The following is a 27988-nucleotide window of genomic DNA, read 5'->3' as shown; positions in this document are numbered from 1 at the left end:
GTGCTGGCACCACATGAATCCTCTGGGCAAATAATTACACATTGCAACAGGCTGAGAAGCTCCTTCTGCTGCTGGACATCTTCCAGCAACTTAAACTTAAATGTTACTTTTTGAAGAGTCTGCTAGTTTACTACTTTTACTATTACTAAATGCTAGTTTCCTGTCTCCTTTGATTTCATGGGTAAGATTATGTTCCTATTAGCATTCTCTACTCTTATTAACCTAGTTAGCAATGGGTGCCATCACCACACAAGTGTGGTTAAAAAAAAAACCAAAAGGCCAGCCAAGGTCTCCTTATTTGCACTTGTGCTGATTTCTGACACAAACTCCTGCACACTTTGTGTTTGCTCTTGTTCAGGATTAGAATCAAAGCAATGTCTGATGTACTTCTGAAGCACACAAGTTAAGTACCCTGCTTTTGAAATAACACAGTTCCTTAAGTATTTACTTTTTAAAGGAAATTTCTCCTTCAGGTGTAAAGACTTCCTCCTGTAGCAGTCATCACACAATGTCTTATTGCTCACAAGCCACATATATGTATATTATTGCCTTTAATGCTGTACAGCCATCAGCACAGAGCTGTGTTCAGAGAGCAGGTCAGATTGTCTTTTGCAGGAGAACCTTTGTAGTGTGGAGGGGGCCAGAGGCCAGACAGTCAGTGTTCAATGCCCTAGCTTTGCTTTAGCACAGTCTGAATCACTGCCCATCTCAATTTCTGCTTCCATCAAAGACAACTCCTCCTGTCTTGCCTCCCTTCTGGTCAATTCTGAATCTCAATTCTTGTTCCTGCCTCCAGGTACAGCAGCCCAAATTCCTGCTTATATTACCTGTAAATGGGCAGATAAAGCAGCTCAAGAAATAGCTGTTGAAAAAACAAGCCTAGAGACAAATACTGTAACTGCATGAATAAAACAGATTTATTGCAAAATGGAGAGTATTTTAATATAATCCAAGTTCTAGATGTTATATTTAGATAGGCTCAAATATATTTCCATCTTTTGTTTTCCATCACTTCTGTAAGTAGTTATTCCATTAGGGCACAATGCCTATTTCTAGAGCAGGGAATCTTCCAATTTTACATGGTTTTAAGAATTTCATAATGAATTAATTGCAAAATGTCAAAAGAACACAGTTCCATCTCACCATTAAAAAAAAAAAATAAAAAATCAAAGCAGAAAAGAATTATTATTGCACAAACCAAACTGTTTCTATAGCTTTGCTGGAAATTCACATACATCCAAAATGCTCAAGTTTTTAGAAAACTTTATATATCATAGAAGTCTTGACCTCAACTAAAGAAGGATATAAACCCAAGTGAACACCTTCCACCAAACAACACTAAGCAGCTTTTTTATATGTTTTGTTGGGAAAGGAAGTAGATGCTGCATCCCATATTCAACCCCCCTCTGTTCCCATTCACTGTCACACAGTATATCCATAAGGATATGACTGTGTCTATGCTGTTATATTGGCTGATAGCAGTATGGCAGTTTTTAAGAAAAACCTTGGCTCTTCTGACTCCCTGTGTGTTATGCCAGACCACAGGGGCTTTTGGTGTGTGCCAACTGCTGCCCAAAGGGAGGTGACACGAACTCCCTGACACGTGGGCTCTGGGGGAAGATGGGCACCCCCAACAGTAACTGCTCTGCACAGCTTTGAACCACAGGAGTGTTGGGGCTGTTGTGCCAAGAGAACAAAGTGGAACCCCAAACTGCATTTAGAGTTGCTGCAAAGGCCTCAGTACCTACTGCTTTTACCTATTGATTTGGTCCTTTTGCACCACTTTACCAGCTGTGGTGATAAGCACAGGCTGTACCCAAGACCAAGAACGCCCTAATCTCTTTGAGACATTATTGTTCCACACAATTACAATTATTTTGAAAAATATTTGAAAGCAATAAACTATTAATTTCCAGAGAACTTCATATACAAACTTTTCCTCACTGTTCTGGTTCACAAAGAAGTTCTGACCAAGTCTTTGCTTCCTCTGAGATGAAGCCACACAGTTATCTACATAATGGTTCCAGGTACAAGCAGTCTGACCTACAGCAATCTACTCAGAGATTTCCATTTTCAAATTTCTTGTTACTTATAAATGACCGATTGAGCTGTTCCAAACTTGGCTACAGTACAAAAAAGCTTTCAGACATACTGGGATAAAGATTTAAAAGGAAACTCCAGACCACACTTTTAATTCTTTAATTACTAACCTGTGTTTTTAGGCTTTAGTATTTATTTGTAAGAGGTACAGCTCTCTGTATAATAATCTGTAAAAAAATGCACGGAGCACTGCAAAGCTTTGAAGGAAAAAAAACCTTTGCTAATGAAATAACAGCTGTGAGACTGAAAAGTATAAGCAGGCAATGAAAGCCACAGGAGATCACTGTGTGAGCAAGTGAAATCCAAGCACAGAGGGTTACATTCCTGGCTCTTGCTCTTCTGGCTCTGTATCCACATCCAGCTTAAGGTGCAAATGCACATCTGCTGGGTATTTAGTTACATTACCAGAACATAAAAAGGCAGAAAAACAATTTCAGTGTTCCAAATACCTGATGGGTGGTAAGAAAAATTATCTGGAAAATATTCCTGTTAAAATAAAATACAGTTAAATTTGTATATACTTCTTACATCTACTTAAAAGGTGGATATGTAAGGAAAATACAAAAGCAACATTTCAAATCAAGTTTAAATGTACTTATTTGAAAATCCTTGGAAGTATTTGAACATTTTTTTAACGGAATGCTGCAGCATATCTAATTTTTCTTAGTCCTCCCATTAAAAATGCCAAGGATAACTTGGAAATTGGCATGCAGGCCAGTAATACCCAGTTTGAGGCATTTCTTCTTCCATTTCAATGAAGCAAAACTGTTTCCCTGTGATCCACTTAGGCATTCAGAAACTGGGGGTTTTTGAGTAAATAAATGATATCATTTAAGCTAAAAGCAACTTTCCATATCAAAGAAATAAAATGGAGCCCCAGTCTACCAGACACATATTTACATATCAAACTGTGGGCCCCAGTGTTTTGTGAATGCTATTACAGATCAAAACCTCCAACTTCAGATTCTGAAGAGCAGTGTGATCCTTATGAACATTTTGTGAATACTCCAGTCATCTGCTGGGACAGAGGCTGTGACTTTGGTAAAATTATGGCAGAGGATTTGTGAAAATGCCACAGAAGCTCACCAGAACTGACCATTTCCCATACACAGGGAGGGTTTATCTAAATATTAAGTGAAGATTAATCTGTACAGTAACTAAAATGTTATGAAACTGGGGAGTGGTGCAGTCTAGATGTCCTTCAGCTAATCCTTTTAAATAAACCAGGCCAAAGCTGCTTTTTCCTCTGATTTTATACATGGAGAAGGACAGGGATAATTTTGTTTTACCTTCTAATAAAGCAGAGCTTTTTGAGTGCTCCTTATATGCCAGGTCATGTAAGAAGGTAAGGTTAAAAAACCAAGGTATGTTGCAAGAATGCTACCTAAGGGAGCAAGACTAGCTTTCTAAAGAATATTTTTCAAAGCATATTCCATCATGAACTGACATGTAATCTGTATTTGAAAGCTTCCTTTGCTAGGCCTGTATGCACGGCCACCTTGTCACTTTGCCCTTAAAAAAATGCAAGAAATTTTCATTTCTGAGAATGAGGTGAAATTTGGGGGAAAAAAAAAATAAAAAAAATTAAAAATTTCCTGACAATAGTGCTTGAAATGCTTAGTCTGAGGAACTGACTACCCAAGAAAAGTGTCTGCCTCCAGGAACGCTCACAGGCAGCCAGAAATAAGAACTATAATGAGGTACTGTCCAAATCCATACTGACAAAGAGTAAAGGTGGACAAAGAAAACCACTCATATCTCTCACTGGTTAGAAAGACGCAAAAATTGGCCCAGCTAAATTTCACTCACTTGTCAAAATGACAGAATTCAGTTAACATAAAAATCACACCCACAAGAAAGTCAGTGTTATTCTTTTTCAGAATACTGAAATAAAGATAGAACACACTTTGAATATGTTATGGAGTGAAATATCTACTTTTTTTTTCCATTTTGAAGCAATAACTTTCTTTTAATTTTACCTGTGGCTTTTGATTTTTTTTATATATAAAATAATAAGCCTAACTATCTGGAAATGTTTCTTTTTCATAAGTGAAAAGCCTGGTTAACGATTTTGTTTTTACAATAAATTAGAAAACTAGTAGTTCCATTTCTTCAGCATAGATGGTTTGGTTTCAAAACCCAGCATGTATTTGAGAGGGAGGACAGACTCAAGTTGGCTCAGGAATGTAAGGAAAAATGACACTTTGCACCTCAAAAGAATTGGAAGGAATCAGCTCTACTGCCTTTTACACAGCCCATTTTGAAAATGAATGTATTTGTATTGACATTTTTCACTTGCAAATTCCTTGCATATTTTTAATAGATGCTTGAGAGTTGATTTGTCCTTTAATATGTCCTACAGTAGTAAAACTCAATAAAGTAACAATCCAAGCACAATTTTCATTCCAGGAAACCACTGCTGCGGATGCTCTTTCTTTCCTTTCCTGTTTTTTCTATTGATTGCCCCTTCCACAGTAACTAGAAGCCACCACATATCTTGGTATGATACTGAAGCTTTGTTTTTGTGTCTTCTGGTTTTAATAGGCTAATTTGCTTTCTCAGAATGATTTTGTGAATTCTACAAAATCTGAGGTGGCTAAGAACAAACTGTAAAGATTAGACAGTTTGTAGATTCTCTCTCTGCTTACTAGGCACTGGGAGTTTGATCTAAATGAGTTCAGCATTCTCCCTTTATTTTTCTCCCTATAATCTCTCTTACTCGCATGTAATTCACACATGAAAAGAAAAGCTGAACAAAAGAAAAAATGTTAAATCATTGTTCTGCTTTAGATTCTCAATCCCTTGAGTGGTTCCCAGCCCACAAGTGCTTCTTTATTCCTTTCGTTCCAATTACCATTTAACCATCAAATGAAATAACAGGCAAAGGCAATAAGTTATGCAATATGTGGCATTCCCCTGGAAATATTCAGCAGTTTTTACAATAGGTTATTTGACAATGCTGAGAAACAGATAGAAGCAATTAACATCAAATTGTTACTTTCCTCCAAAGGAAAATATTTGTTTAATTCCACCATTCAAATGAAAAGAGAAATTTAATTACAACAGTGTTTTATAACTGCCTGTCCAGATTAACAAAAAGCATAGACTTATCTCTCTGGAGTCCAACTCAATGCTAATGTGGAAAGTAGGCAAACTGGTTGGAGAACATGACATAACATACTAACACCCTTACCTTCCTTACATTCTATAATCACACAAGATTTTAAGCTCTGTAAACTATATGCATCATTATTTTAAAATAAAGATGTAATTGTCTGGCAGCAGGCAGTTTCCATACTCTATTGCCAGACAGTCTGCAGTTTCCATACCCTACTGCCAGTTGTGAATTAAGATTGTATCAAATGCAATTAACACCAAGACAAATCCAGCAAATGACTATTACCAAAAATCCCTAAGAACCGTGGTAGCAGGAGTTAACCCTTGTCTAGTCTATAGTGAACAAGACAGCTCCACCAAATTCTGCTTCTCTCACAAAAAGTCATCTCTGATCACGCAGGGAGCATTTGCATAACACTGGACAAAACCTGTCATTATGGGAAGTAATTATGAACATGCACAGCAACTGACACCTCATTTCTTCACCACTGAGCAGGCCAAAAGTACATTCAACACAATCTTAAATGTGCTGAGGGGAATTTGTCATATACTGACAGTTTTGGTCATCTGTGATGAGTCAGTTATATTCTCTAAGGTCAAATTAGCTAAAGAGATGTTCACTGTCCTTGAAGCAGGACCTGATCCTTGCAGGAAACCACACCTCTGTTTTGGGCTCAGTGCATCTCTCAGGCACAACTCTGTGGGGTGAGACCTTGTCACAGGAAGAACAGCATCACTGACAATGGACCAGGAACTACAGTACCTTTCAAAATATCTTTTAAAATTAGGAACACTAGCACTACAGGTATGGTGGGAGCTAGTCCTCCCTTTTCTTGCTTTTCATGTTGTCTTTGCTGGCATTGATTTGTATTTACAGAAAACAGGTAATTAATTCAGACTGCACGTTTATTGTGGAGCTGCATTTTCTCACACACTGAATAACAAAATAGAGACAGGTGGAAAAACTACAAAGGGAGGAAAACCAAACAGAAATAGGATATGAATCTTAAAATTCTTCTGTACTGAGAGCCAAAAGACCGAAAGTTGATTTAATTTAAGGAATGGGATTTCTGCAGACAATTCAGAACTATTACAAAGGTCTCTTTCAGTGAGAGTACTGGAGTATTCATCCCCGGCCTTGATAAACTCAACTCTTACTGGATTAAAAAATTTGATTGAAGCCAGCAGCTTCTTGCCACTAGATAATACAGCACAGGAAAAAACAGCTACACATTAAAAGAGCTGGTTCAGTGACAACTGCAGCTGCTTCGTGTAAATTCCATCTTTTGAATAATAAAACTATGGAGCAATAAAAAGCAATTGCCACTTCTGTTTTCCTACTGATAAAACATTATAAAAACCCCTTAGAACCACTACTTTTCCCTTTTTATAGCAAAGCTCATCATCATCATCATCATTCAGCAAACTGGTTTCTGTAGGTCACACTGGATTTGCAATTAAGCTTAAAAGCAGAGCTGCAATCAAAGTGTTTGATTTCTGGTTACTTCTGAAGATCAAATAATCTGCACTGCTAAGCCATGCTATTACAAATATACTACCTTATTGTGCAAGTTTGCAATAAAACACTGCATGGCTTATGATTTTAGTGAAATCTATGGTCAGATGACAGTGCCAAATTCAGTACGTTTGAATGCATTTCACTGGAACTATGAAGCTGAACTCTATGCTTCTAGGCAAAACTTTCCCCTTCCAACAAAACAGGCACTATTTTATAATCTTGAGATACACTGCTCAGCTTACCTTGCCTGGATACACTGTACTGTAAGTACAGTATTGTCATTGCTAGTTAAAGGCCACAACTTTTATGCTGACTTTGTAAGGCATGGGCATTGAAAGGCTTTGTTTGAACTTCCCCTGCCCAACCTGGAGCTCTCTTGTAGTTTACTCAGTTGTACAGGAATTTTTCCCCAGTGACCAGTGGGCTGTGTGCTAGCAACTGGAGCTGGGCTGGGGGCCCTGGGGACTCATATGCCCCAGCACTGGGGACCAAGGGCCCAGGGCCAGCCACAGGCTACACCAAGGCCAGCAAATGAAAAGTTGTCTGATGTATACAAATAGATGTATATATATAATATTTGCATTCCCACTAACAGATATTCAGCCTGATCAGTCAGAGACAGGAACATGATGATCCAATCTGTGTCTACACAGTGCTAGGTGTTTCTGTCTCTGTTGAGCTCCTCTGTCTGTGTCTACCTACTGCAAACACATCTTCAGACTCACTACTCTGCTGGATTTGAGATCACAGTGCTGTGCCCACCTCATCATCACTGGGCTCCCATATCCAGTGGACAATATTCAGTGAATAAAGAATTTTAGCTTCTTCTTTTTTTATATTTACTTGTTCAGTAACAATTTCTACACTTAAATCTCTTTTACAGGGAAGTTCTGCAGTTCTGTCTTCTTCGACATATAAATTATTTGCTGCTCTGCTTTTTCAAAAGGTTTGTGCTGACATGGAACAGGTCAGGATTTTCACACACCAGCTAGCAATTGTATGACTTACCTGACAGAACACGAGCAAGATAATGGTCATCAGCTATCATCAGTTCAGTAACAAGACCTCTGCATCAGCCACAGGCTCTGTCTGAGTGTACATGATAAATTTTGTCACCTGCAGTGGGATGAAAGGTAATACAAAATTTATTAGTACTAGATAAAAATAGAAAATCTTTGGATAAAAGTTTCAGCATGTATGGCATAGAAAAGAAATACAAAGTAGTTGTGCAGAAGCTAGGGCTCTACTCCCAGTCACGGTAGGTTTTGTTTAACAACTGAGTGACTGATTAAGATAAATGGAGAGCAAAATCAAACTAAAAAGTATAAGGTGATAGTTAACAGATCACAATAAATTAAAATAAATAGCACGCTTTTGCAGAAGTGCTAATGGATTCCCACTGGCAACTGCTCATGTGTGGTGATCCACTGTGAAAATTTCAAAGATCTTTAACCTTCGCTCTCAATTACACAACATCAAACTTTGATGTTCTGTAAACGCAAATATAAATAAGATGAAAATTCAGACCTTAACAGAAAAGATGTGGGATTTTCTCTGTCTTACCAGTTAAAAATTTATAAAACACCTTGGATACTAAAAAGATATTATATGTGAAAAAGATGCCTCTTAGACACGTTATGAAGCAGATCCTTGTTCTGCACTTCCTTACATCTCAGCAGGAACCAATATTGTGACTTGGGAAGAGGATGGCACCCATCATGCACTCACTGAAGCTTTTTCTTTACCATGTCATCATAAGGAAAAGAGAGTCTGAAAACCTGTGCTCTCCCCAATATCCAAGATTACTTCTGCTTCATGCTTCTAACATGCTTAGGCAGCGAACTGTAACTCCTGTGTCAATGCAGGATTAAGGTGTATTTATTTGAAATATAAAAGACTCTGTACCCAAACTTCAGGTTTCAGATCAAACAGCCACAGAGGCACTAACACAGTTATCTGACTAATGTTAGAAAATAAGAAAAACAATAATGCTGGAGTGTAAAGTGCATACTGTGAGGATGGCCAGAGGCCACAGAAGTGACTTATTTCCATATACTGCAAATAAATGTACTTGCTACATTGCCCATTTCAAAGCAGCAGCTCTTATCTTCATTTACAGTTAATTTGCTAAAACAGACCACAAAGAAGTGTTGTAAAAGTGAAGACCACTGAATGTTACAGTCATTTTACAAGCAACATTTAATTTTATGATGTTAAGGTGTTGAGCTGAACAATGGAAGAAAACACAATCAACTACTCATTGTATTTAAAGAGCTTCAAAAAGATCAATTATCTTTATATGGATAAGAAGCCAGTATTGATTTCAAGAATGTTATTCAAATTCCATTTAAGCAACGAAATGCACTGCTTTTTTATCGGAGAGAATAATGCATTATACTGATGGAACCCAATACTTAACAGTCTCCAAGGGTATACAGTGAGCAGGGACTGCTGACTTCTCTGTGACAGGGAAATCTCTCTGACATTGATCTTTCTAACTGAATGGAGCTTAAATCAAATTTCTTTTTCACCACTCCTACAAAGAGACTGTGTAGAAACAGTGCATCTCTAAAAGATGGTAAGTAAAACCTACTTCTACAAGAAAGGCACTTTAATAGATTGATAGGCAATGCCAACTGCTTTCTAAGGAAATTCACTGGTGTCCAAAATATCTCAAAGAAGGAAAACTCCTTGCTGGACTCCTAATAAAGCCCAGCAAGTCTTTACATATTACCAAAATTATTTTCTTCATTACAGTAGTAAAGTCAAACAAAAGATTTTATGTAAAATCTGGCTTTTAAGCCATTCCAAATCTCTCCACAGCTTGATAAGGATTTAAAGCGAGAGAAAAGAAGCTATTCATGGTTTAAAAGAACAGAGCTAGGTCTAGAAAGAAAATCTGACACAAATGCAGGACTATTTGCTGCATTTCTTTAGTGTTCACTGACAGCCTGCTTGATTACAGCCCTTTTCTTCAGTCAGAACACAGCCACACTCCAAATAGTTGTGTGACTCTAATCAATCCACTTTGTGTTCACCAACAGAAAAGAAATGGGTGCAAAATTGGACTGTAGATTTTTATTAACCTCTACTATACAAAAGGGAAAAAAATATTGAAACTGGTAATACCTAATTCTGTGTAGATCACAGCATCAGCAACATCTTCAGAGAGAATCTAAGATTTCTAAGATTACCTTGGCAATCCTGATAAACAATTATCACAAAGGAAAAAATGTCCATTTTGCATAGAATACTTCTCTCTGGGAGATGAGCAACTAGGAAGCACAATTTAGAATTGGCTATTTGGACCCTGCTGTACTAAATTTAAACACAAATGTAGTTTTCGTGCCCACTTCCAAACTGTAGATAGAAGCCCGTGTGCCCCAAAAGCTCTGTTCAGATGGCCAGCTGGCACCTGAACCCTTCACTTCACAAGTGAAAATACATGTATAATGTTCTGTGGCACAGTGTTCTATAGCACAGACACACAGCTACTGATGACAGCATTAAGTTTGTTGTTAGGACTGTCTACACACTGCATCTGCCTTTTCAGGCTTACCTTTTACCTGTCCTCACAGCTAAGATGTATTGACAGAATTTTTTCTGTATGCAGAGAAAATGCACTATTGAATTTTAAATTATGAATAGTACGCATATACATTTTCTCCATCTACCTCCCAAGTCCCATGTCTTTGGGATTTAACTATTTTCACAGGTTTTCCAAATTTTTCAATATGAAGAACAATACAGTGACCCATCGTTTGACAAAATCAAATACTGCCTGCATAAGAACACTCATAACAGGGAAGCAGCATTGTGCCTCACTCATCATCACAGTTCCTTGGAAGACATTCACCTTCACCTGGAGAACACTTACACTGATGCTGAATGCTTTTCCAGAGTTCTCCATGCCCTCTGAATCCTTCATCTTGGGTAGTCAACTGCCACAAGTTACTATTTTCTTATTTGCTGTCTAATAAATCTATAGTATGGAGTTTGTAATTGTCCTGATATATGTTACACGCTGACTGAGTGGCTTTAAATAACCCAGCTGTCAATAGCAAACACAGCAACAACTATATGTATGCAGTTGGTTTGATGTGAAAAATGAAAAATCAATTTAATATGCCCCTACTGTAGACACCTGCAGATAACATCCAATAGAACTGATTAAGTCCTACACAATAGATAATAAAGCCAATTAAAAAAACAAATGGAATATGAGAGTACAGCTCCACATTTAAATACAATTTAAATGATGGTAAAGACATCAGAAGAGGAAATTAAAATAAAAGCTTAGATTTGACTAATGGAGGAGGACAGTAAACTGTATCTAGGTAAAGGTTTTTTATTTCCCCATAAATAGTAAGTGTAAAAAGACAGACACTGTGTATGTATTTTTATCCTAAACACTAATAATACAATCTTATACATTGCAGCATATCTTTGAGACATTTTTGAACTAAATAGTAATCCACATATTCATGTAATTCTACTGAGATATAATAATTTGCTATCATTCTGCTTCTAGATAATACTAAGTTTAGATTAAGGATTTAATCATTCTATAACCTTCAAGCAAATTACCTAAATGATATCTGAAATAAAATAAAAATACAGTAACATTAGCACAAGAGAATCTTTAATGTGACATTTTCTGCATTGTCTCCAATTCTGGCACTCCATTTTGGTGAAAGTTTCCATACTGACTATACATCCCTATAATTACAACTGCCACTTTATAAGGAAGAATGTGATGGAAGAATAAAAGGAAGAAAGCAAGGGGGGGAAAAAAACCCATTTCTTATTTTAATTGGGTCTTGCAGAAGAAACACTATCCTGAATACATCTCTAAAAACAACTAATTCTCAGTTTCATTTCTCTTGTCTGTTCCTACAAGCTCATTCCTTAAAAGCATGAACTGAAAAGAATCCCATCAGAATAATCTAGTTTGCATAGGAGATGAGACTGGTAACAACAAATGCCTCTCATTAGCTAGAAACACTTTCAAAAGAATAAAAAGGTCATGGGTTTTTTTGTAAACAATACAATTATACTTCTCCAAAACTATAAGATGTACAGATAAAGTTCAGAAATAATACTTTTCAGTTTGATATTATTGAGGAACACTTCAGGCAGGAATACAGTTTGGCACGTTTCAAAATAAACTTCAAAACAGCAGGAGCAGAAGACACACTTCAGTGTTCTGTAATTCTCACAGCAACTGTGTAAATCTGTGACATCCTGAGCAAACATGGCCTGCCCTCACTCATCTCTGCAGTGATTTACTGAACAAAGTGCTGCTGAATTAGAAGTGGCAATATCCAGCTCTGGTTTATCTTTTTTTACACATGGGTGCTCTTGGTTCTTACATGGAGCCACACCTGTTAGTTTGGACACACGAGGCACAGGCTGTTCCAGTGACATTTCTTGACTCAGATTTTTTTTTATTCAAGCTACATAGAAAGGGCAACCATGAGACTATTACTGATCAAAAGTGCACATGGTGATGTCCTGATAACAAAGTCATGGCAAAGACTGATGGCTTCAATTTACAGCCACTTAGTATCTTCCTTTCATCTACTTTGTATTTTCTATCATACATCTATTATGCATTTTTAATTGGGTGTTTTAGCTATAGTTTTAAGAGGAATAGGAAGCCAATTGAGTTTGTCTCTCCTTATTTTAAAGCACTGACATTTTATTTGTTTTCTAATTGTATCCTGCTTTGACCACCTCTATTCTACTACAGCCTTTTAGAGGTCAGAACAAAAGGTAGAAGACCTGGACTGGATATTGGTAATTGGGCCATAAAACTTCTGGCTGGCTGCTTGTTCTGTTGCTGTCTTGAGCAGCACAGGAATGAACTGCCCAGCTTTGACAAGTGACTCGGGTTCAGTCCTCCTGACCATGGCTTGTGTAACAGGAAACCATTTCTGTTTTTTTAATGGAGTGTTTTATAAGCAAAGATGAACCCTACCCCATGTCTGAGTGATGCTGGTATGGAGTGTAACACCAGGAAAACAGTGAAGTGCAAGTGCAATAGGGAAGTAAGCCTGGCACTGAAAAGTTAACCCTGCACTTTTGTTTTTAAGAGGCTGATGCATCCTATTATTCACAGATGTTGAGTAAAAGAGCCTTTAAATTCTAGTCAATCACTTTAAAACTTAGGTTAAAATAAATTCTTTTAAACAAAAATTCCAAATTGTCTATATTTTGGTTTTGTTCAGGAACTTCCTAAGGGAACAGATAAAATGCAATTCCATACAATAAATACCATCTCTTATGAAAAGACACTACAAATGACAATTCTCACATAGTCTTGGGGGCAAGCTGCCAAATGAATAACAAGAGCTCTTTAATGTTAATGAAAAAATCCTGTCTAACTCTTCTTCAGACACCATCTTTCTCTATGTGACTATCACCTTTTCAGATACAATTCCCTCATTTGAAAGAACAGCTGAGCTTGTCAGCAGCCAGGCTGCAATGTCAGAGATAAGCTGAACTGCTCCCATTAGAGTTCCTGGAGTTCCCTACCTCATCCCTTCAGGTTGGGTTGTCAAGTTTTTCTTAAGCAATAACATACATGCAAGCCTCCAGTTACCAAACATTTACAGTGAACAGTTTGTTAGGGTTTGGTGAGGTTTTTTTGTATTAAATAAAATGTCTTCCTTTTGATATTTTAAAAATCTCTGTATCTATTTCCAATAAAAAGAATTTTAGTGGCTATTGTGATGACTTTCAAACATTATATGAACAGATTACAGCTTTCAGTGATTTGATAGAGAATTTTACTAGTAAAACAACATGCTATACTGTGAGAAAATTTCTCTAACCCACCTGCACATATGTCAAATCTCACAGACATTTCAGGTATTACAAACAAAAGAAGAGAACAGCAAACTTCAGATGAATTAGCATGCTGTCTTCCTGATAAAGAAGAATAAGGAATCTTACATTCTTGTGGTATAGCTACAGAAATTGCACTTTTCCTACTTTAAATTTCTACTAACCATTTGTGTCAAGTCCATCCATTTTTACTAAACCTGACGATGAAATCTTTCTATGCATATCATAATTACATATTGATCTTGAATGTATTCTTGCATATACAAATATTTAACTGAAGCACCGTGGCACAGCCTTTTCATGGTAATTAGTGGTTTGAAGGGCTCTGAAAGTCATCTTATAATGGTGGCAAGGATAACAGACTTTTCTGAACATCCACAGGTTTTTTGGTTTTGTTTTCTGGGTTCTAGTAAAGGAGTTATCAAGTCAGTAAACAGAGAAAAGAATACGAAATTGTGTCTATGGCAACCATATTCTCTCTCTCTACTTTGTATGTCTATGGCTTTTCAACAGATTCTAGAATTCACACTCATTTTTCTGTAGATGGGTCAATTAAAACATATCTCTGAACTATGACATTGCTTCAGAATCGCTACCCGCTGCACAACTGGATCTGTAATTTCTCATCGAAAAAGGAAACAGTCATTTCAGCTAGGGAAGGAAAAAAAAAATCTCTACTCATATAATTACTTCCTAGAAAGTTTCTGCTATTGTTGCTATCTGGTTTCAGACTCCATTACTGATAGACAATTATTCTACAAGGAAGACCTAGGGGAAAAGAAGAAAAGCACAAAGAATGAAGTTGTTGATTTACCTACTGCAATTCACATGCTGGGGGCTGAGGTGGGTGTGGAATTTCATAGTGCAAGGCTTGGAGGATGAGCTTGAAAAGCTAAGAAACTTGCAATAAAGTATTTTGGTGTTGTGGGCTGAAAGTTTCTACTCTTGACATGACTTTTCCCAATTCTACTCTTCAACATTGGTATCTTCTAAGCCCTTCTTCAAAGCCATGAAGACAGGAATTTGCCACAGTCATCAGTCTCTATGGGCTCTCTGCATGTTCTCCTTCCTCCCACACTCAAGGTGAGCTACACAGGCTACAGGACATGAAATCACACGTGAAGTGCAGTGGACTTAATCTCTGCTGATTTTTGGATTAAAAACCCAAAGCATTTTCAATATACTAGACTGATGCTCACAGATCAACCATGCAGTGTGGTTCTCACAGATTCCAGAAAGGATACTGCTATAGGATTCATGGTTTTTATGGAGTGTCAATGTCTATGTTTCCTCCTACTAATATAAATCTTATTGCTCAATTTAATTTGAATAAAGCATGGGTTCTTTTTGAAGGTTTTTTTTTTTCATTAGCCAGAAAAGGGCTACCATTGCCATCTGAAATAAAACTGTTCTGAATTCCAGAGATGAAAAGCTGTCTTTAATGTCCAGATTTACTACCACAGATATAGTGAGCTGTTGCATTAGGGCAACATACAACAGGTATAAGGCAATTTTAAGCATAAAAATGTTAGTTCTTTTACAGATCATGCTTCATTCATACTTGTCACAAGAGATTTATAACACATATTTAGGATTATAAAATTAAGAATTTCATGTAATAAATAAGCCATATTTAAAAGGAGTGCCTGCAGGTTACAACAGGAATGAAAAAATGCATTATGTTCATGCAATAATTCAATGGCATAAGGCTGCCAACCTGCCATCAAAACTCTTTTAACTTGTCATAAATGTTTACAATCTATTTTCAGTGAGCTACTGATTTCTCAAAGTTGTTTTCTCCAAGTAATTTTCTAGAGACCTTACCAGCATTTTTCCCATGAGGGGAGCTCTGCACACACTGCCAGTTGAGCACGGCTGAACCCTAATCTCAATCTACCCTTATAAAAATATTAGAGCCTTTCTAGTGCTCTCACTTAATGATTGCTCACAGGGGGGATAGGGCAGGAATCAACAATTTTACTAGCTCTCAGAGACACCCTTTTATATTTTTCCAGAAATACAATGCAACTCTTTTTCACTCCAGTGTTTAAAAACAAATCCTCTCTCTTGGCCCCTAAACCATATAGAGAATTAAATCTTTGCTATTATAAAGTCTCCTCAGACTTCTCAATGCTTAATAAAAAATAATGACAGTTAAAACTGGTTTAATACTCACACTCCAATCCCCTGCCTACCTCTTTCCTCTCCTGGGTACTGTTTTAAAACATGTTCCTTATCCTAGGCTTCCTTTTACATTCCTTAATGAGCAGCAGACTAGTCTCTTAACTGTCCTCCACATAAATGGATTAAGTTTCACATGAAGAGAGATCCCTAGGTATGTGTTAGAAAAGCTGTAAGCAATTGTGTGAGATGGGATGAGAGTGGAAACGTAATTCACCTGCTCTGACAGCAAAAGCACCAACTCTCTGCAGCATTTATTTTGACTCCCAATGAAAAGACCCTTTTAAATTGTCGCATCTTTTATTCAGCAACTCATTTTCTGCTAAGTATTAAAAGTCAGTAGGGTGTGAGGATTTGTTCCAAAGCTTGCTGAGATATTACTTACACAAAGGAGATGCAGATCATTTCTGCTGAGTAAAGCCATTGGGGATGTTTGAAATTCAAATGCATCTTACTTGCACCCAGCACACAGAGGCCATCATGTTTCTTTCTCCTTCTCTTTTTTACTTCCTCCTCATCTGACTTTGCTATGTATTTCTTTCCACAACTTTTATTCTTTCCACTGTAACTTTTAAAAATAAAAACTTCTAGAAACATTTGTGATCATTTATCTGAATTATTGCTCCTACCTCCAAGAAAAAGATGTCATGTGTGCCCCTAGCCAATTGAAAACTGAACTTTCATCCTTTGCCTTCTAGGAATTTGTTCTGACTGGTACCTCAGAAGGTCCAACATCAGTTTTACTGGTGTACCACACAAGGTGTGTGGTACACACACTGTGCTTTGCTGGCTCCCTGCAGGATCTGCTGCTCTTGGGAACTGTAAGGATGTGAAAGAGAATTAAAGATGTAATTACATCATTGTTCTAATATTGCTGGTGGCTCCTTGCAGCACTGGAAGAACAACAATGACACAGCAGAAAAAGGATGAGCCAACATGAAAAGACTGGGGTGATTGAAAAGGCACTGGGTGTGGAGAGATTAAAAAAAATAATAAGAAAGAAACAGAGAGATCAGAGAAATACAAAATGCAGCTTTAATAGTAGTTCCACCAGCCTAAAACAAATTGGCAACTGCTGAACAATCACGAGACCCACCTGGAACCACCACAAGTATACCCAAGTATTCTGAGCAGAAAGAGCAGCATGGTTTTCTACAGGCTATGGGACACCATAAAATAAGTTGCAGACCTGAATTCATTCCTAGGTGTTCAAAAATTCTAATTTAAATCTAATTAAACAGCACACAATGGAATAACCCATTATTCTACAGAAATTCCAGCTTTTGTTTGGAAAGAGCACAACCACACTGGTGTTGCCACCAAGCTAGGAAATGTATGGGTTCTACAGCTCAGCTGACAATGCTTTCAGTAATGGAAGTCACTGACAACTTCAGGCTCTGGCCACCTGTGCTGCTTCAAGTGTCTCACCAGAGGCTGTGCAGGTGGTGAAGGAAATTCTGTGGTAAATGGTAGATGCCCAAGTTCCAGGGAGAAACAAGATCTCAAGTGTCTTTGTTTATTCTCAACTCCTCCTGTGTCTCTCCACTCAAAAGCACTGGCTACTGCACACTGCTTTCCTAAGCACCCAGGCAGGCTGGGAAAATATGCTGGGAACTTCATGCAAGAAGCCAAGCTCCTGAAGCATCTGTGAATCTGGGCCTTCATGTCAGGAAATTTCATGGAAACTGTCATGTGCCCCAAGCTTCTCTGAAACAGAGATTTTAGGGTAAAAAAAAAACCAGAGTATGATTCATTCCTTGTGCATGCTGATGACAGAATGTCAGTGTTCCTTAATGTATTATATTAGAAAGGATTTCAGTCTGAAGCAAACACATTAACACATAGATGAGCTTAAAAACAACCTTGAAAAATAATCACAAATTTTATTTTTCCTGTGTTGTCTGATCACTAAAAAGCATCTTTAAAAATTTATCTTGTATTGCTGAGATGAAGAAAACATGCCTTCAGTGATATTTGATTGCTCCTTGGTAGACAATTATTTGTTCAAACAAAATAAACCAAATTTACTTTCCAATCCTCTGCTGCCATCTGTTGGCAAACAGAAAACAGTGAAAAGAAGCCATTTGTTGACACGAAATAACAATAAAAGCAAAAATTAAAAGCGTTATTACTTTACATGAAATGCATAATTATATGTGATTATAGTTGGATAATTGGGTCTACTGCTCCTTTCATCTTGCTGCAACTTCAGCTTACAAAAAGGGTGAGATACATGCTGAAACTTAACATTGCCCAATTCCCAAATCTTATAACACTTAAAGAGATTTGCTCAATACAGGGGGAAAAACAGATAAAGGGAGGGGTCAAGTTTTCAAGAGACTTACGACACAGGCAACAATTTTTTGCTTTCTTCTTCTAAAGCTTCATGGAGAGCATGGATTTATTCCAGTGGGAGCGAGTTACTCTACCTTCCCACTTTTCAAGTTATCTATTGTTTTTTAAAGCCTAGATAATAGCCTTTAAAGCATAAAACCCAGCTAGACTCTAGCTAGGTAACCTACCAGGTGAATTATTATCAACATCATCATTACACTGAGGATGACAGGAACAGCTTTTTCAATCTTTCTTATCATGAATTATGAATCTGATCTAAATGAGCAAGCACCTAGACCTTTACAGCAAGTTAAGTCACACAGTTAAAAACTCTGGATAGAAGCAAGGCTGAAAGAGAACTCTAAAAAGGACTTAGGGGCTGGTGAAAATAATGATGCCAGTGCAGCAGATGTGACTTGTACTAACAGCAAGAAGATACACGGGATAAGCTGTGCAGTACTCATTATCTCCTTGACCTCAAGCAACTATAAATGATGTAAAGACAGTCAAAAAATTAAACAGAAATAGGTTTTGATCCAGTTTCAGACCACAGCATAAACACCTGTGCTTTATTTTTATGGATAACCTCCAGATTGAGCCCAGAGAAGCAAAAAAAAAAAACAGAAACAAAAAAACAAAAACCCCAAACAGTTAAACAGTTAATGTTAATGCTCTCTGAAAATGCTTCTGCTCTTTAGTGCTATTTTTTAAGTTTCTGAGTGATCAAAAAGAATGGCTATTTTCAGTTAATCAAGTTAGCTCAATCACAAATCTCAAAAGCATTAAGCAGCAGTCTAGATAACTTCCAAGTGTTAGCAGTTCAGAATTAGACATTTTCTAAGGCCCAGTTTGATGGATACATTAAGGGTAAATTGAAAGAGGCAAAGGATCGTGTCAATCACTTCAATTAAAATAATTTGCTTAGTAAGTTTTTACACTAACTTCTAGTGAGAGCTGCACTGAGATCAAGTTTTTGCAGATGTAGCAAGTCTTCATGTCCTCTAAAATACCATCTGTTAGATTCAGAATAAAGCAAAATCAAGACCTCACTTGTCAGCAAAGAACTATATATTTTGGTTTAGTTTTTATTAACTTCAAAAGAATTAATTCCTCTGAGACCACCAAAAACAGGAAGAGACTCACCAGGTAGGAATCCCAGATGATATTACTGCTGAAGTCCATAGATAGAGAGCAAATCAAATTTTTGCATTAATTTCAGTAGCAATCCGTCCCCCCAAAGAAACAACAAAAAAATCCAGTTACCAATATTCCAGTATTGCAAACCAGGAGGAGTTTCTAAAACATGTACTCACTTAAATTCATTTGGCTACCACCACAAAGTGATACAGCTTTCTTTAGCCAATGACAGCTAATAATTATCTACCCAGATCATGCATCACCACATCTTTACATTTAACCTAAATCTAAGAAAAAAATCTGGGATAGTAACAGTTGTCACAGGTGTGCTTTTCTTTATGAGAAATGTACTGCCAAAGGAACACATTAAATAATCCACTATGGTTACAAGATGTCTTCCCTCTTGCAAAAATTCAACTAGATATCAATATCTTATGCATAAATACACAAAATTCACAGACAACATAATACTGTAGTTTTGAATTAATAAATGATTGAAAGTGATACAAGTTTCTGTCTTTCACACAGAAAACTGTATTTTGTGGAAGGCAACAACTGAACCCATTAGTATAGTGCCATGAACCTATGTGCAAGCTAAGTTACCAATGAAATAAAAAATACCTTCTGTCTTCCACAAACTGGATTTCCCAGATTATTTCCTAATGAGTATCACAAAACAGGACTATCCACAAAAAATTCTAAAGAGTAACAAATGATAAATTGCCGTGATTCTGTTTTAAAATTCCTGCCCCCTTTTCAAAATACATGGCAAAGAAGCATAAAATTTAGGCTGGTTTTATACTGAACTTCAGTTGTATTTCTTCATTATCTTGTTTTTATTTTTCAGCTAGAATGTTTAGAAAGTAAGGGATTGCCTGTTCTTTTAACTGACACCAGATGGCACTGCAAAAGATAAAGACCATAAATACCAAGGCTTCAATACTCTGCTTTGAAGCCCAGCATACAACAAAGTATGGAATGCACCACAACCAGATTTAATACATTCAGAGCAGCTGCAAACAAACTTGACAAAGCAAAGGGACAAACTAAACCCAATGCTGTATTTGTGGAAAACCCCAAGCTGCAAAAAAGTAACCTTCAAATTCTGAAGATGTTCATATCTAATCTGATTGTTAAATTTCATTCCCAAAATGGTAATTCAATATTCCTTTTAATATTTTTCTAATTAGCTCTTCTGTTCTGATAATGTTGTCCAGAAATACCAGAAGATTTTTTCTTTTTAAAGTGTGCAAAAAACCAGAGTCATTGTTCACAGTGCAGACCTGAGCTATGAATCCCTGTCAGAAGTGACACCTCCTGTTTCAGGAGATTTGCTCTCCAGGACTACAGTTTTCATTGTATTGGCTAAATTAAACTTTCAACTTTTATCTGCGTGCCAGGAAAACAGCCAGAAGAAAGAGAGCTGGATTATTGTTTCTGCTCACACACCATAATTTGCCAAGTCTGTGTAAACTGCTACAATGAGAGAAAGGAAGCAAGGGAGATGGGGAGAAAGGAAAGGGAAAGAGGAAAAAGGAGAAAAAGGGAAAAGAGGAAAAGAAGAGACCGTGAACTTAGAATAGGTCTTAAGAACTGCAAAGTTATTGATACCTTTATAGTGCTCACCTTACCTCCACTAATATGCTATAAGCACAAACCCATACCTAAAATGATTATGGCCATTATCACTATCATTAAGAGGAGGATCTATCAAGGACCAGTATAGCTGGGAGGTATATTGGATGGATGGGGTAAAGTCATGTGGCCTTTTCAAGAAATTGACCAAAGAATTTTTGGCTTAAAATTGTAAACTACAGGAAATACTTAAAAATACTTGGTGGTGTTGAGATACAGAAGCATTTTTCTGACTGTATTCTTCACCTTTTTTTAAATCCTCCTGATGCATTGCAAAGCCTGGCTGTTGCAGCAGGTCCAAATGATGGCAGAATCTAAATGTCACAGCTGCTTAAGACTCAGTGAAACTCCTGCAAGTTGCATAAAATTCTAGTTCCGTTTATTTCTTCAAGACTACTCAAAATATAATCATTATGCCTCATATTGACATAGGTTAGCATTTAGGAATGTTTTAATTAAAGGTTGATATCTAATCTGTCACTGGGCTTTTTTTTTTTTTTTTTTTTTTTTCTGCATAGGGCTAAAGAAAAGTTTAATCCTTAATACATCTGGTAATTTGCTTTAAGGCCAGAATTGCATTACTGTCCACAATGAATTTCCAGTTTGCACAGTGGAACTAAAGTAAGAATGCTACAACTGAGTCTGGGTTAGGAACAGTTTAAAATTGTGCATCTTAACCCTTTTACTTCCCATTGACACAGTAGCTGCTCTCTCAAGGCACCTTTTTAATATTACAATACATATGAGAAAACTTCATTCTGTTACTGTGAAGCAGGTGCTTTGCATTTTTTATTCAACTATTCCATCACAACCCAATGGCAAGCAAAACAAGACTGACAGGACAAGAAACATTCAATTGCAGGTTTAGAAAGTCAATTTGCCCACTAGGAGGTATTATCCTCTCTAAACTTTTAGAGCTAGACTGTTAGACAGTTAATCAGAATCAGTAACATGGGGATAAATCATGAATTATTTTATTTCCTTGTCTTAAGGAACACTATAGGTGTGACTGACTGTTTCAGAAATTAGAGAAATACTTCTTCCTTAATATGATGGGGTTTAAGGGCTTAAGAAGCTTGGAATGTCCATGAGATATATTTATGATGCTTGTTCTTGAGATTGCCTAAAGTATGCTTTAAATACTGGTCAAAGGTGATTAACAGATTTTTGTAGGAGCTATGAACTGGATGAATAAAAACAGCTTGTAAATAGAAATATTTTGTTCTAGCTAGTGGTAAGCAAGATGCAATGAAACCCCCTATAATAGTGGGGGGCAAAAAAAGGAGAAGGAAAAAAAATGAAAACAAAACAAGGAGTTAGGCATTAAAAAAAAGAAAAAAAAGAAAAAGAAAAAAAAGAAGAAAAAAAGAAATGTTATTGTACCTAGCCTTGAAACATTTAATTATAATTAGGACCAGCTAACACAAAGACCACAGAGAAAAGATCACAATAAAATGTGCCACGGGCCTAATGATGAAGTGCGTGAGAAAAACCATTAAACTTTATCTCAATTAGACCCATTAATATCATGTCAGTCTACTATGCCCTACAGCCTCCCAGAAAATAAAAAATTAAAGAATCACAGGGTGAGCTTCAAAGCTTCAAAAATGCCAGGGAAGAAAGGAGAACTGATAGACGAGTTTAACTAGCTGTAAAAGAAAAACAGACATATATTGACCATTTCCTTACCATAAGAAATACTAGACCAGATGCTTGTCTCCTATAAACCAATTATTCTTTTCTTAATGAAAGGTTAAGACAGATTTTGACAGGCAGATACATGTCCTTGAAGCAACTGAAGTAGAAAAAAAAAGTGTGACAGCATTACAGCATTATTAGCACTTCTCATTGAAATGGAAAAAAATTAGAGAAAAATCCTAAATCTTTCTGTTCTACATGATACCAGTACACTATCACATACCTCAAATACGAGGCCACTGATTATAGCCCTGCAACCTCCTGATATTGCCATCTCCACAACCACAGAGGAATTCAATTCCTACTGCATGATTTTAGGTTATGGTTTTATTGAAGCAACCTAATTTTCCCATCAGAAATCTATAGATTGCTATAGACAGCAATCTATAAGTTACCTACCCTTATGGTATAGAGTAATTTAAACACAGCCCACAATACTATTCTCCCCATCTTTCTGTATCCTCCATATACAATGAAAACAAGCACAACAGACATCTAGTCACAACAAAATACTGAAAATGTCAAATAAAAGAGATGATATATTTCTGATAGGTAATAAATTATGCGAAGCAGAGCAGAATAAATTACAAATGTGAATCCCTTCCCTTAACACTGATTGCACGCAGAATATGCACTGGTACAACTGTAACAGTTGCTTAACCTGACAGGGAGATAAAATATATTTTTAACCAAAATCAGTTCCACTGAACTTAAAAGCTTCTGCAAATTTATGTGTTCCAAGAATCTCCCCAGAAGTTGCTTTCCATAGTGTCTTTCTAACATGCATGACACTAGCACACAACTCTGCAACACTTCTCCTTTGCTGCCTGGAGTTAAAATTTACCTACCTATTGTGGTCCAGCACAAGAGCTAAACCCCAAGGAGTGCAAGAGAAAGTGCAAAAGAGTTCAGCTAGGCTGACTTCAATAAACAAGACAAAATAATACAAGCTGTGATACACAAAACAAGTCACACTCTTATCACACATTTAACTATGGGTGTTCAATTGATTCACGCTTCATCAGAAGACGTTAAATAAAGTTAAAGCATTTCTGGTGCTTACTTGAAAGCAAGTGTAGTGAATTCTTGTAAGAAGTACATGCCAGCTGTAAATCTATTTGGAGACCTCATCCCTGTTGGTAAATCACCATGCAAGGTGTGTGTGGCAGATGGTAGTCAGAAGGCCTTGTAACAAGTCAACTTCCCAGTCTGTTAGCTTCTTACATTTCCAAACAATACAGGTGGCAAAATCTCCCCTTCTCTAAAATGTGCTCTGGCAGCCTTTTCCCCTGTCAGCAGAGCTACTTGTGAATGCTTCTCACCCGGTTTTGTACTTGTGAAACAAATCTGTTGAACTGGAAATACAGTCTGGTTGATTAGTCAAGCAATGGGAGACGTTAGAGTGCACATACAGTGAAAAAAGTTGGAACCACACGCTGGGCTCAAAAAACTTTTTTTCAAAAGCACAGATAGAAATAGGTTAATTTTTGACATTCCATGCTATGAAATGCAGCTGATGAACAGTGGAACTATAAAAAAGTGCAGTCCTCTTAACTCTGAGTTCATTTTGCTTTTTGGAACATCCAAGTTAAGAAATACAAAAGCAAATTAGTGTGCCTAAAGTGGCTTTTACCCTGCTCCCAACAAATGTCAAAGGTTGCTAGGAAATGAGGGTTGATCTCCTTAACATGATTTGCTTAATTTGCTCTAGCAGAACAAGTAAAAGACCCGGGAGCTGAAGTTATACATAACATAGTAAGCTATGATGGTGCAAAAAGGCTTCAGATAACCCCAGTTGTGTGATAAATGGAAGTAGTCACGTGGTGCTAGAGAGCAAATGCTCCTTTCAAACAGAGACAGACACTTTCTGCCTTCAAATTAGTTCCACACTGACAGCAAAAGATGACTGAACAGCAAATGCCCGCTTCTGATTCCTGAAGCACAAGACAGTTAATGGAGCAATGTAGATAAAACAGACCCCACATCCCTAAGTCTTCTACTTCCCTCCTGTTTCTTCACAGGAGCCTGCAAAATTTTTGTCCAGGAACTTTTCTTTCTCAGTAGTTTACAGAAATCCCAATTAAAGCATTTTCAGCACCACCTCAGCAGCCCTGGTGACAGCAAAAAGCAATTTGGAAGAACTGGTACAACCAAAAGGAATGAATTCCACAGCAGAGGGAGATGAGCTGCCATCTGCAGAGGATCTACAGGTACCATGACCAGACTATGGCACTTCCTCATTCTTGGTAAGGAAAAAAATAGTCTGAGAAAAGGTTATGTATCTGTCTCTTCATCAATCCCTTTTCACTTGTTTAATGTTCTTATAAACGGTGGCAATGTTTTACAGTACAACACATGTAATTTGCATACATAATGCATATATGTTTACTACCACACAATTTATTACTTCTATTGAAATAAAAAGCAACAATTGCACAGGGGCAAAAACCTTTGAGAAGCAGAACTTGTATGTTTCTTGTGCAAGTCTGAAAAAAGGCCTATCCTGAAATCCCTAGTATTGCCACATAAACAAATGATTATGTAGGAACAGGCTACAGTGCCTACACCAAACATGGCAGGAGCAAGTTTTCAATGTGCAAGCACCAACACGCTGACCTGACCTTGGCCTTACTTCGAGAGGTCTGGCATCAGGTAGTAAATGGAAGGTTACTGCTCGTGCAAATCCGTGGCCCTTTCACTTTAGGAGGTCACATAGAAAATTTGGAGCTCTGATTTACACCCCGTTACTTGGAGATAGAGTCTCACATCCTTCTCCCTTTTAGCTAAAAGACTGGAATGTTATTTCACTCAGTTAATACTTTCTTCATTCAGGGGGGCCTGCCTGTCTGAGAGCCAAGGGGTGAATCCTTTGGAGTTGTCAGAAGGCAGATAAAGGATCAAGAGAAGAGATGGCAGCGACGAGCTCAGGGCTAGGAAGGAGCGATACCAATTTTATATGGTTTTTAAAGTCATAGTTTGTTCTGTGCTAGAGAGAATATTGTGAGTCTAGTTCTTTTATTTTAAAATATGCAAGGAGTGGAAAGTAAACAGAGGGGGCAGGCAGACATCGATCGCCAGATAGCACTTTCCTGGATTTTGAGCTTACCAGGATGTGCCTGTACTGTCTGATGGGAGACTGCAAGCAGAAAGAAGGCAGGAGAATGACAATCTATAAACAATAGGATTAAAGTGCTCTGTGCAGTCAGGACTATAAAATATTTGAATAATCCTTTCAAAGTTGTAATGGAGACAGAAGTAATTAGATTTCCATGGGAATCAGAGTGTCTGGAAATACTATCACTTTCAAAAATGCTATTAAACTTAATGAACACACAGGTTTCCAGGGGAGGGGGAGAGGGTTATGTATTTCTTTTTCATTATCTCAAAAATACAATTATCTTAAAACAAGCAAACAAACATATTTATATAAAATTTAACTTTTTTTCAACTGCAAGTATGAAGCTAAACTTTATACACTCACTGCTGAAATGAGTAATTTACACTAGATTAATGCTTCCAGGTCCTGCTGTGCCAGACTTAACAACCCTTGAGAAACAATTCCAAGGAGAATGGTGCAGAAGTAGGATAGGGGAAGCTCAGTAGGTCAGTTTCAAGCAAGGAACAGAAACATTTTATTGTACCTGACTTCTTAGATTACAGCTCTATGAAATAATATAAGAATCAAAACAGGTTGAATTGGAATTTGTTGGTTTTTTTTTTTGCTTTTTACTAACAGAATTTCACCTCTTCCCTTGTAAGTTGATTTAAATCATTTATCTAACCCAGGAAAAAAAAAAAAAAAAGTTGCTCCTGCACTGGATTTGTGAAGGGTTTGACTAACACCAGAGTCAGTGAAAGAGAATGCAGGAATGCAGAGCCGGCAGCACACAGAGCAAAAGTAACAGAGGGAAAGGCAGACAGGGTCAGCTATAACTGTGCCTTCTTATGGCAGGGAGCTGTTAGGGAGCCTAAAACATAGTACATGACTCCAAACTCCATAAGGAGTACACATCACTACATGCAGGATCAATGATTACAAGTTGTTGAGGAACCTGGGCCATACCTTTCCCCCCCAAATGTCCTTTTAGTAAGTCCAAAGACAGGAAATAAGCCCAGCTTACTGTCATAGGGCTCCCCCTGAAATAAACCTTAGTGCACTTCTGCCTGCCCTGTTGCTGTGCTGAACTAAATAATGCACTAAAAATAACAGGGTTTTGGAGGGGAGGAAGGTTCCCCTTCACATTTTTTTGCTAATCCATTACATGCCAAGAAGTGTTGCTTTTCTACACGCTATTTTTACATGTACATAAACTGCTGCTATCACCCACACATCTTCCCAGTATCTGTTTCCAGGTACTGGCCAAGTCCCACAGTGCAGTGATTCCAATCAGGCTCAAATGCTTCAATTCCACTAGAACACATAACTTGATATTAACATTTGTAAAACTGTTAGCAGTAGAAATAAGCTTGGAATAACCTAACATCTGCCAGTTTTCTAATTGGTGTTCAAGCTCCACAGTGCCCTGAGACTTCAAAGGCTCAATTGTAAAGTCACTGTAATTTCAATCAGTGGAAGAACTTGCTAAAGAGAACTTGTAATTGAGACAGACAACAAAGAAGAAGCCAGGGAAAAAAAGACACAATGGAGGGAGCAATAGATGTGTGCAAACATCACGTTAACTAACATGTCAAATGAAGTTAGACATGCTCCTGAGATAGCTCACTCTGTTCAGACCTCTGAGTATCTCCAAGGATGGAGATTTAACCATTCTCTCTGAATAGACAGTACATGAGAAGGCAAATCTGTTGATTTAGTTTTTGATTACTAGTATTGTCAATCTTAGCCCTGGAAGATGTTAAGTAAATAGAAACCACATCCCATTCAGAAAGTCCCTAAAGCACAAATCCCTGACAGTTGAAAAAGTACCTGGAAGTCAGTAGTATCAAATCTGCTTATTCTGTTCCATAGGTTCCATAGGCAGCTACTGCTGACCACTGCTGAAGAGATGACACTAAATGCAAAGAGCTTTCCTCTAACCCCCTCAGATATTAAAATATGTGCCATTGCCTATAAGCTGAGTTTTATGTTTTAGAATTCTGTGGTTGCTGTAATTCTAATATTCCAGGTTTTTAATTTTGTTGGTTTGCCAGTAAATTCCAGAAAACAACAGCTATCATTGCTATGTAACAGTCAGAACATAACTGTATCATCTGTGCACTAAAGAGAAATTTCAGGTATATAAAATTGAAGTATTTGAGTCCTCATTAAGATGAACCATGAGATCCACACCTGAAAGAGTGACTAAATATAGAAGACTACATTCAATTAAGATCACAGCAGGAACCTTTAAAACAGTTCAGTGATGTTTTTATGAGATTTTGGAAAAGAATGCTAGTGATAAGAATCACTAGAAAAAA

At 37.2% G+C, this 27988-nt stretch overlaps 1 long non-coding RNA gene across 1 annotated transcript in view; it reads right to left on the bottom strand.

Moving 5' to 3' along the window:
• Positions 1-608: 608 nt before the first annotated feature.
• LOC139802328 (uncharacterized) overlaps positions 609-27988 on the bottom strand; it is a 59523-nt gene continuing 32143 nt past the window's right edge. Inside the window, exons 2-3 of the long non-coding RNA XR_011728563.1 lie at positions 7745-7852; positions 609-827 (exon numbers count right to left, since the gene is read on the bottom strand). This is a non-coding gene — a long non-coding RNA (uncharacterized lncRNA). The remainder of the gene's footprint in view (positions 828-7744; positions 7853-27988) is intronic.

Source organism: Heliangelus exortis, chromosome 14 (assembly GCF_036169615.1).
Source record: "Heliangelus exortis chromosome 14, bHelExo1.hap1, whole genome shotgun sequence".
Classification (NCBI taxonomy): Eukaryota; Metazoa; Chordata; class Aves; order Apodiformes; family Trochilidae; genus Heliangelus; species Heliangelus exortis.
Note: the sequence above shows the minus strand (reverse complement) of the source record. Positions and strands in the feature narration are given on the sequence as shown.